Below are 8,944 nucleotides of genomic sequence, written 5' to 3'. Positions count from 1 at the left end.
AAAAAAAAAAAAAAAAAAAAAAAAAAAAAAAAAAAAAAAAACCTCAGAAAATTCTGAGGTTGCGAACTATTATACTGTGTTATTTTTAAAAGATACATTGAAGTGTTTGAGGAGATAAGAGAGACATAAAAATGTTTAAATAACTGATATGTTGATTTACATCAAGTTGGAATTTTTAAAACTCCTACCCCCAAGTAATTCAATCACAGAAGATAAAATATCTTTTAAAATTTGTTTTTTTTTTTTTTGGAAAATGAGGAGGAGAGGAGTCATTAGTAACTCCAAAGAAAAATGATTGTAGCATAACTTAAAGGCTTTGTGTGCAAAAATTTTAGAGAAAAAATATTTTTACTAAAGAACTGCCATTTTAAGTGTTTACATTTCTTCTTAGAAATATTGTTGATGGAACTTTTCTTACGCATTTTGGCTCTTTAGATGTAACAAATATTTGTATCATTTGCCCTTTTTGAGGAAGATAATGTATTTAGCTGCAATAGAGGTTTTCCTGTGTTGCTCGATATCTATTATCAAAACGGGCTGTTAATCTCCATAATTGGCATTGACCACACGATGTTCTTAATTGACCTCTAGGTTGGTTTTTGTTTTTATGTTCTTTGAAATTTTCCCTTTGCTGAATTTTTCTTTCTATTGCTGTCTGATGGTTTTAAATAAGATGTTTTAAACAACAGCAACAATGAAGGTCCTAGAACCTAGATGGCATCAGGCAGAGTCTCCTACATCTACAGCTTCCCTGTCATTAGTTTGTTGCTGGGAGATGTTAATACGACCTTTCCTTTGTTAGAAAAGAGATCTGCAGCCCTTCCCAGAATCCTCTTGTAAAATGTCTTTTTAACCCAAGTTGGAGATTGAATGATGAATGAATGGTGAGCGTTTTTAAATGTGCTGCACATATTGTTGACATTGTTACATGTTGCTTTTTAATTTCTAATGTGTTTTTAATTTGCAAAGCATGCCTGTGCCTTTCACTCAGTAGAACTGAGTCAGCAGTTTTGAGTCCAGATACTGCTTTATGCAAACAAGAGGGTCAGACTTAAGAATGCTGTATGGTAGACTTAGATTTCCTGAAACACTTGTGAATGAATTTCACTTTGAATATTGATGAATAAAAGAAGATACTTGAGAAAGGCTCCTCCCACCCCGCACCCCCCAACCACAAGAACTTCTCTTGCCTATTGGTGAGTGAATTGCCCCAATATAAAAGCATTGGTGGGGAAAAGTGAGTTACAGAGTGAAAAGGCAATCCACAAATAATCACTCTTTTCTGCCTTTGATTGTGTCAGATTTTTTTTGTGTGTGTGGCAATTGTTTTCTTTTTTGCTTAGAAGAGGTTTATGGTCCAGTGTCTGTCAAGTTACCCCCGTCTTAAGCTTGCAGTTGTATTTCTCTCTGGAGTTCCTGGAGGTGATGTTATCTTTTGTTCACTCAGCAGTGTGGTCGTTCCTGAGAGCATCTGTCACTTTAGGCATTACAAGATGGATGGGTCTCCAGTGAACTGCTGGTTGAGGCAAATGGTGAAAATAAGAAAAGTCAAGGGGTTTCAGGGTCTGCAGAGGAGACAGACAACAAGAAAACACCGTTAGAAATCAAGAGTAAGCTCAGCAATAGGGGAAGAGAGCAAAGATGGATCAGATGTCATTTTATAAACATCTTGGAAATCAGACTCTTTTGGTGCCTATCGTGATCTGAGGGAGACATCTGCATCATGGTAAACAATTCCGTGCTTTGGATTTGCAAAATGCGTTTGAATATATATTTTTTAATCTGGAGAGAGTGTTGGGAAATAATCTGAATAATACAGAATATATTATGTGAGGATTTTGCTGTTTGGAGAATTAGTAGTCTTTTAAATATTTTAAATATTAAATATCTAACATTAAAATGTTTGTTTTATTTTCTCTTTTTTCTTTCCTTCCTCTTTTTTTCTTTTTGTAAACAAGTGAGCAAATATAGACATTAAAATTAAAAGTTTTGGCCCTATAACTAATATTGTTTACTAAATGCTTTTTGGCATTTTTGTAGAGGAATTCTGAAAATTCTATGCTCAGTCTTTTGGGAGGCTGGGGACAGATTTTAAGTTATTTTCAGTAACCTCCAAATTAAGGAGTCTCTTTGATCAAAAAAAGAAATATGATTGTTATTGATCTGTCAGAACAAGTTGGAGATTTGTATTGCATTTAGAAATTCATTTTGTTGGTGAAGGTCAAAATTTGTAAATCCTGGCTAATACAAGGTCCCTCCCATGAAAGACAAGGAACAGGAAGGAGGTTGGCCAGGGAGTAAGAAAGGGGAAGAGGGGGGCAATGTGATTGCAAAAAAGAAAAAAAAAAAATGATTTTGTCAAACTTTTTGGCATTTGTCTATGAAAAAGACCATAAGTTGAAAGGCAAATTAAGATGATTAGAAGCTTTAAGCTATACAAATGGTTGAGTATCTTCCTTCTCTATGGGTATAAATAATAGATGAAAGAGTAAGAGTGACAACAAAGGATCAGGTCGTTTAAGAGAATGTGTGCAGCCTGAATAGGGGTCTGTGGCCCAGGGCCAAAGGTCTTAGCTTTGAGTGTAATTAGAAGAAAATACAAAAATGTCATTACAAACAGGTGAAGTGTGCAGCACGTGGCCAAAAATTAGCAATTTTAGACTCTGAAGCTATTGGAACTCGATTGCTGACCTTTTTTTTTTTTTTTTTTTTTTTTTTTTTTTTTTTTTTTTTTTTTTTTTTTTTTTTTTCTTTTTAAATATCATGAAGGTCCTTGCGAAGCAATATAGTTTCATTGGCAGTAATGCAGTTTGACATTGTTGACCATATGGGGTAATCTTGGGTTTGGATGTAGGTAGCAAGGCTCCTGCTGACTTAGAAAAAGATGTCTATTTGTGTGTGGATGGGTGGAATATATGTGAGTTTGAAAACCTAGGCGTTACATTTTTTATTATTCTTTTGCCTGAAGACATTCTTCTGATAGTAAGAGGTAAAATAAATATTTTTATTTGAAAATCTAAAATGGTTTTTTCTTTCAAGTTGGTATAAAAGTAAAATGAAAAAAACCATTTTTAGACAACATAAGTTAATTTTACTTCAAATATTTTAGTGCTATATCTTAGGAAAATCCTCTTTTGTTTTCTTTTTAAACACTGTAACAAAGGACTAGAAATATGCTTCTAAGTTATGTACAAAAATCAATGGCAAGTAGTTTTCATTTCACTTTATGTTTTACAACTGCATTTCCTATTTTTCCATGTAGTAGTTTATATTGACCATAATTTATTTAGAGCAGAGATTAACATGCATACTATAATTTTCAACCAATTATATTTCAATATCTTCTAGGAATACACTACTCAGAAGGTAGGAAACAATAGCTCTTTTTCTTCCTGCAGGTTTCCTTATTGGAAATTATTCAATGAATATTAATTATGTTTTACATTTTTGATAGTTCTTTGCGTAGATAAATTTGGGCCAGGTATCTGAGATTATTACTCTTCAATTCCTTAGATAAGAAAATTGCCTACCACCAATTTTATTCCTAAAAGTAAATAGTCTGTGGGCTTTTGATATTATGCTAACACCTGCCATAAATGCAGACTTGAGAGACTTACTCAACTTACTTTTAGTGGGGGGACATCGTAAGAACAGAAATTATCCTTGAGTATCTATAATTAGGAGTCATTATTTTAAGACCATTGAGAAAGGTGGAGTATCTATGTCTTTGCTCATTATAATGTATATGGAGTTGGCAAGTGTGAGACTTTGATAATTTCTAATTGTGATTTTTATAGAATTATAAATATTTGTTATATTATTGAATATGTATTTGGAAATTAACTCATGTCTTTATGTATATGTTTTTATTTTTTATGTTTTTGCAGGTGCAAAAAAAGCGTTAAACAAGTTAAAAAATCTAGGCAACAGACTCCCTGAAGTGTTGACTGCCCAACTTAATCATGACTGTGATTCAAAAATGTTAATAAATAAACCAAGGTATTGTGCAATTATATATGCCCCTCCCCTGTTTTTCAAGATCAAATTTGTTTTAGGAAGTTGTATTTAGAATTTAAATAAAACTACTATGTTTGATCCTTAAAGTGAATAAGATACTTCCATGAGCTCTTCTCCTTCCTTTCCCTCCTTCCCTTCTTTCCTCTCCCTTCCCCACCCCCTTGCCCCATACCAGAAAGCTTCTGCAGCGAGTTGTTTCCCTACAATAGCCTATTTCCTATATACCTAAATTAAGAAAATAAGAGTTCAGTTTTTTTTTTTTTTTTTTCTTTTCTCTTTGCATTTTAGCTTGGGAAGAATTCAGTTCTTTATTCCCTTTTGTTGATTATGATTTTATCCTTCAAATTGTATAATAAATGAGACTTCTAGATTATAGGCTTCTGCAGAAAAACCCAGATTATCCCTATTGACTTCATATGTTTATCTCATATAACACTATCCTGAGATGTGTGTTATAAAGATTTTATAAAAGTTTTTTTTTTTTTTTCTATTTTAGGAGGCTTTTAATTTAGAAAAGGAAAAAGGTGATACTCCCCCTCCTCCTACCCCCATTAAAGAAAATCAAATGCTTGCTTAGAATTGAGAATTTAAGACTACTGTTTTAGGTAACTCCTGTCTGTCAGAAGGGGCATATCCCAAGACTGTCTCTTTCCTTTTGGAAGTTACAATGTGCTTAAATAGCCTGGCATTTCCAAGAGAGGCCAAAGATCTTTTCCTCTTTTATGACCCGTTGTATCCTTTTGAGGCCAAAAAGAACAAGAGGGTCATTGCCACTTCAGCCTGGTCCCTGTTTGTTCCTTCACAGTGACCACGCAGATACTGAAACCCAGGATGGACTTAACATTTGGGCCTGGAACATCTGGAAAATAGAGAGGGAGTGGAGGAGGCAGAAGAAAAAGAACTGTTGCATTTTGTTTCACCAGGTGCTAGGAGGAAGCAACATTAGCCTTTTTGATATGGGAGGCACATTCTGTGGATGCTGGAGTTAGGCTGCAACAATTGAGGAGGTCAAAGGACAGCTGAGTGGGGTCAGTGAGACACCATGGGGTGTATTTTGTTACTTAGTAAAGGAGCAGCCTCCTAAACCTTAAAGGATTCTCTTGAAAATCTGTGTTGTGAAAAGGTTTTATGAGTCTCATAGCAAAAACTCCTGATTTATCTAAGGAATGCTCACTTTTGTCTAATGGAAGGATAATCCTTGCCAAATGTTGGCAACATCTATAAGAGTCAATATAGGTCTGAAAGAACAGAGTTTGAAGTGTACTTTGCTTTTAAAAATGTTTATCATTTTAGTGTTTCTTAGGAAGAATTTTGCCCTGTTGAAATGTAACCTTTTTCTTTCCTTGGAGCAGAAAGTGGTAGCAGTGGGGAGTGACGGAGGGTGGAGGGGGAGAGGTAAGGCAGGAACCTACATTAATTTAAAACTAATTCTACAAGCTTTTGGCCTTATTCACAAACAGGGCATTATTATTAAACCTTTAAAAGCAACAAAACTTGCTAACTGTAAAAAGTTATATTTGAGTTTATTTTAACTTAGGAGGAAGATGGGTGGCACATGAAGTGTCATGTTTTTGTATTACAGATTATTTAGTTGTTGATAGTTGATAGAAGGAGCTGTCAGTTGACAAAGAACCTTAAACCTCGTGTTTCTTTCCTGAATGTGGTCAAGAAGAAAATCAATGTCAGAGTCAAGAATTGAGAATAAGAAAAGCAATACAATATGGAGTTTTCTCTTTGAAGGGAAATGGAGAAGGGGAAAATCTGCATATTGTAAAAGCTGTCTTTACCACAACCCATGACCTCAAGAGACTGCGTATATGATTGTGGATACTTTTGAAAGATATTAGCCAACTGACAGGTTGTGAAAGGAGACTGTTAGAGGAATTTGGCTGTATTTTGATATTCTAATTTATACACCATCTTTTATATTCCAATCTATCCACCTATATAGAAAGAAAGCATATGTTACAATGTATATAGTAAAGGAAGGATAAAATGATAAGGAATATATAACAGGCCTTGTTAATTTATAAATTTACAGTATCTACTACTTGTGTGTGATTTGTTTTGAATTTTTGATAATCATGTTAAAGGAACATATACATAAATGTAAGGCTTAGCATGTAGTATGCTCTTTTTTTTTTTTTTTTCTCAAGGTTAAAGCACCTTTCAACAACTAATTTAGAAACCTAAGTATAGTGACTGATAATTGCCTAGAGAAAACCCACAGCTGTTTAAGTAGCCTTAAAATTGTGGCAAAACTGACAAATACAATTAGCAATGTTAATAAGATAAGAAGTTGGAAAGACAGGAGCAGATGACAGAGTGGAAAGATGGAGGTAGTAGGAGCGAGAAATCATAAAAGAACAGAATAAAAAAAACAGAAGGTTCATGATTGTTTCGAATTTCCAGTGCTTTTTCTTTTAAGCAAAGTCTTCCTCTTTTATTACTTACTCTCTGAATTACCAGCAGAATGTGTGTTTTGCAGGTTAAATAATTCAAATACATTTGTTCAGCCCCTAATTCACATCTGATTTTGAAAGAAGACAGCTTTTTGGCAATAGTATTTAAGAAAAACAATCAAGCTTTGCTGATTCTAAGGTACAATTTGATTTGCAGTGCTTTTTATAGAAGTCAGTTTTAAATGTACTTCTGCTTTACTGTAATTACTTTGAGAATTTATTTACCCCTCTTTGTACCCTTATAATGTTTAGTCACCCAAATATATTACACAGGAAACCCTGTTTCGGGGTTTAGTGACCCACCATTGTCAACAAAACAAAGCCAAAAAAAAACCCGTGGTATTTAATGTGTTATTACTAATTATATTTATTTGGTTAATGTTCATAGCTAAGTTTGCAAATAACTCTTTTGGGAAAATTAATTGGGACTAGGTAAATAACAGAAATTAGTTGAGTGTTAGGTGGAAAATATTTAGTTATCTGTGCCTTTCCCATTATACTTTTTAAAGCATCACATGAAATTTGGAAAATTATTATAGTATCTTTTGAAATTCTATTCTGCATTTGGGAAATTGGCAAGTTGTTTTTTGCCTCTGGTGTTTTATGCAGATTTTAATGATTGTTGTGATAAATCCCCAGAAGTTTGTTTTTAGAAACCATAGAGACTCTGAACTCTGAATGCGGCAGTGTTGAAAGATGTGGTCAGCCACACTTTGGAAGCATTTCTTGTTATTTAATGTTTTCTGTTCTGGATTATTGACTGTTCTCCCTGTTGAAAAATTGGTCTCCGGTGACATGGTAGAGGTCACACGTTGCCTATTATTGTTTTGCTTCTTTGATCTTACACAAGGATTGCCTCTGGTAATTATACTAGTCCAGAGAGTCTTGACAAGAGGTGTTTATTTTACAGAAGAATTTCTGGCATTTCAAGGAAGAAAGTAAAGATTTCCAGTAGTAACCTGTACTCTTTCTTACAAAGGAAAAATAGCATTGTAATCAAGATAGTTTTTAATCCTTATTATGAAATTAGTTGGCATAGTACAATAATTATTTCTAAAACAATTTAATACATATTGCATATCTGTAAGTATATTGCTAAAAAGGGTAAATTTTAGGATTAAGTTACTAGGGTTGGGTTTTTATTTGAATACCTAAAATACTTTTGGCTTTACAAATTATCAAAAGAAATTCATCCAGCCTGGCCAACATGGTAAAACCCTGTCTCTACTAAAAATGCAAATATTAGCCGGGTGTGGTGGCATGTGTCTGTAATCCCAACTACTCAGGAGGCTGAGGCAGAAGAATCGCTTTAACCCAGGAGGTAGAGGTTGTAGTGAACCGAAATCGTGTCACTGCACTCTAGCCTGGGCAGCCGAGCGAGACTCCGTGTTAAAAAAAAAAATTCATCAAAATTTAAATGTACAAAACTATTAAAGTAGTTTAAAATGTTTGTATTTTAATCTGTTTGCACTGTTTTGTTTTGTTTTGCGACGGAATCTCTGTCGCCAGGCTGGAGTGCAGTGGCGCGATTTCCGCTCACTGCAAACTCCGGCTCCTGGCTTCATGCGATTCTCTTGCCTCAGTGTCCTGAGTAGCTGGGATTGCCCGGCTAATTTTTATTTGTATTTTATCTTTTTATTCAGTATCCGTAGAGACTGTCAAAAATTGCCAATGCCGACTATATTGCAAATCGTCACGGCGGGGTATTGGAAAAAGTTTTCAATTATCAATAATCGTGCCTCGGATAAACCTCATTGGCCACGATGATGCTGCCACTACGCAAAGCTTTTCTTTCTTTCTTTCTTTCTTTTTTTTTTTTTTTTTTTTTTTTTTTTTTTTTTTGAGACGGTGTCTCGCTTTTGTCGCCCAGGCTGGAGTGCAGTGGCGCGATCTCGGCCCACTGCAACCTCCGCCTCCTGGGTTCAAGCGATTCTCCTGCCACCGCCTCCCAAGTAGCTGGGATTACAGGCGCCCGCCACTGTGCCCAGCTAATTTTTGTAGGTTTTGTAGAGATGGGGTTTCACTATGTTTGCCAGGATGGTCTCGACCGGTTGACGTCGTGATCCGCTTGCCTCGGCCTCCCAAGTGCTGGGATTACAGGCATGAGCCACCGCGCCTGGCTTAATTTTTGTATGTTTAGTAAAGACTGGATTTCACCATCTTGGCCAGGCTGGTCTCAGAACTCCTGACCCCGTGATCCGCCCGCCTTGGAACTGCTGACCTTGTGATCCGCCCGCCTCGGCCTCCCAAAGTGCTGGAATTACAGGCATGAGTCACCACGCCCGGCCTCTGTTTGCACTTTCTAAACATTCTTAGCAAGGCGGATGAATAAAAAATGAAATAAAACACTTATTTTTGAATGCATGGTTAGTTTTGTGCTTTTATGGAATGTGCTTGGGAATAGATGATATCTCTTAAGTCTGTTTAATATGTAATTGGATAAAATCCAAAAGCTCAATTTACTC

General features: G+C 35.3%; 1 protein-coding gene and 1 non-coding gene across 5 annotated transcripts in view; one reads left to right on the top strand and one right to left on the bottom strand.

The window, feature by feature from the left end:
* GREB1L (GREB1 like retinoic acid receptor coactivator) overlaps nucleotides 1–8,944 on the top strand; it is a 315,577-nt gene that overhangs the window by 133,383 nt on the left and 173,250 nt on the right. For all 4 annotated transcript variants that reach the window (XR_005195569.1, XM_017498857.2, XM_017498849.2 and 1 more), the window contains exon 2: nucleotides 3,888–3,999. The gene's annotated coding sequence lies outside the window, so the exon portion shown is untranslated. The remainder of the gene's footprint in view (nucleotides 1–3,887; nucleotides 4,000–8,944) is intronic.
* On the bottom strand, nucleotides 8,123–8,266 carry LOC119467132. The gene has a single exon (XR_005195657.1). It is a non-coding gene; the product is annotated as a U4 spliceosomal RNA (small nuclear RNA).

The sequence above is a fragment of the Cebus imitator genome, unplaced genomic scaffold, assembly GCF_001604975.1.
Source record: "Cebus imitator isolate Cc_AM_T3 unplaced genomic scaffold, Cebus_imitator-1.0 Scaffold12, whole genome shotgun sequence".
Lineage (NCBI taxonomy): Eukaryota > Metazoa > Chordata > Mammalia > Primates > Cebidae > Cebus > Cebus imitator.
Note: the sequence above shows the minus strand (reverse complement) of the source record. Positions and strands in the feature narration are given on the sequence as shown.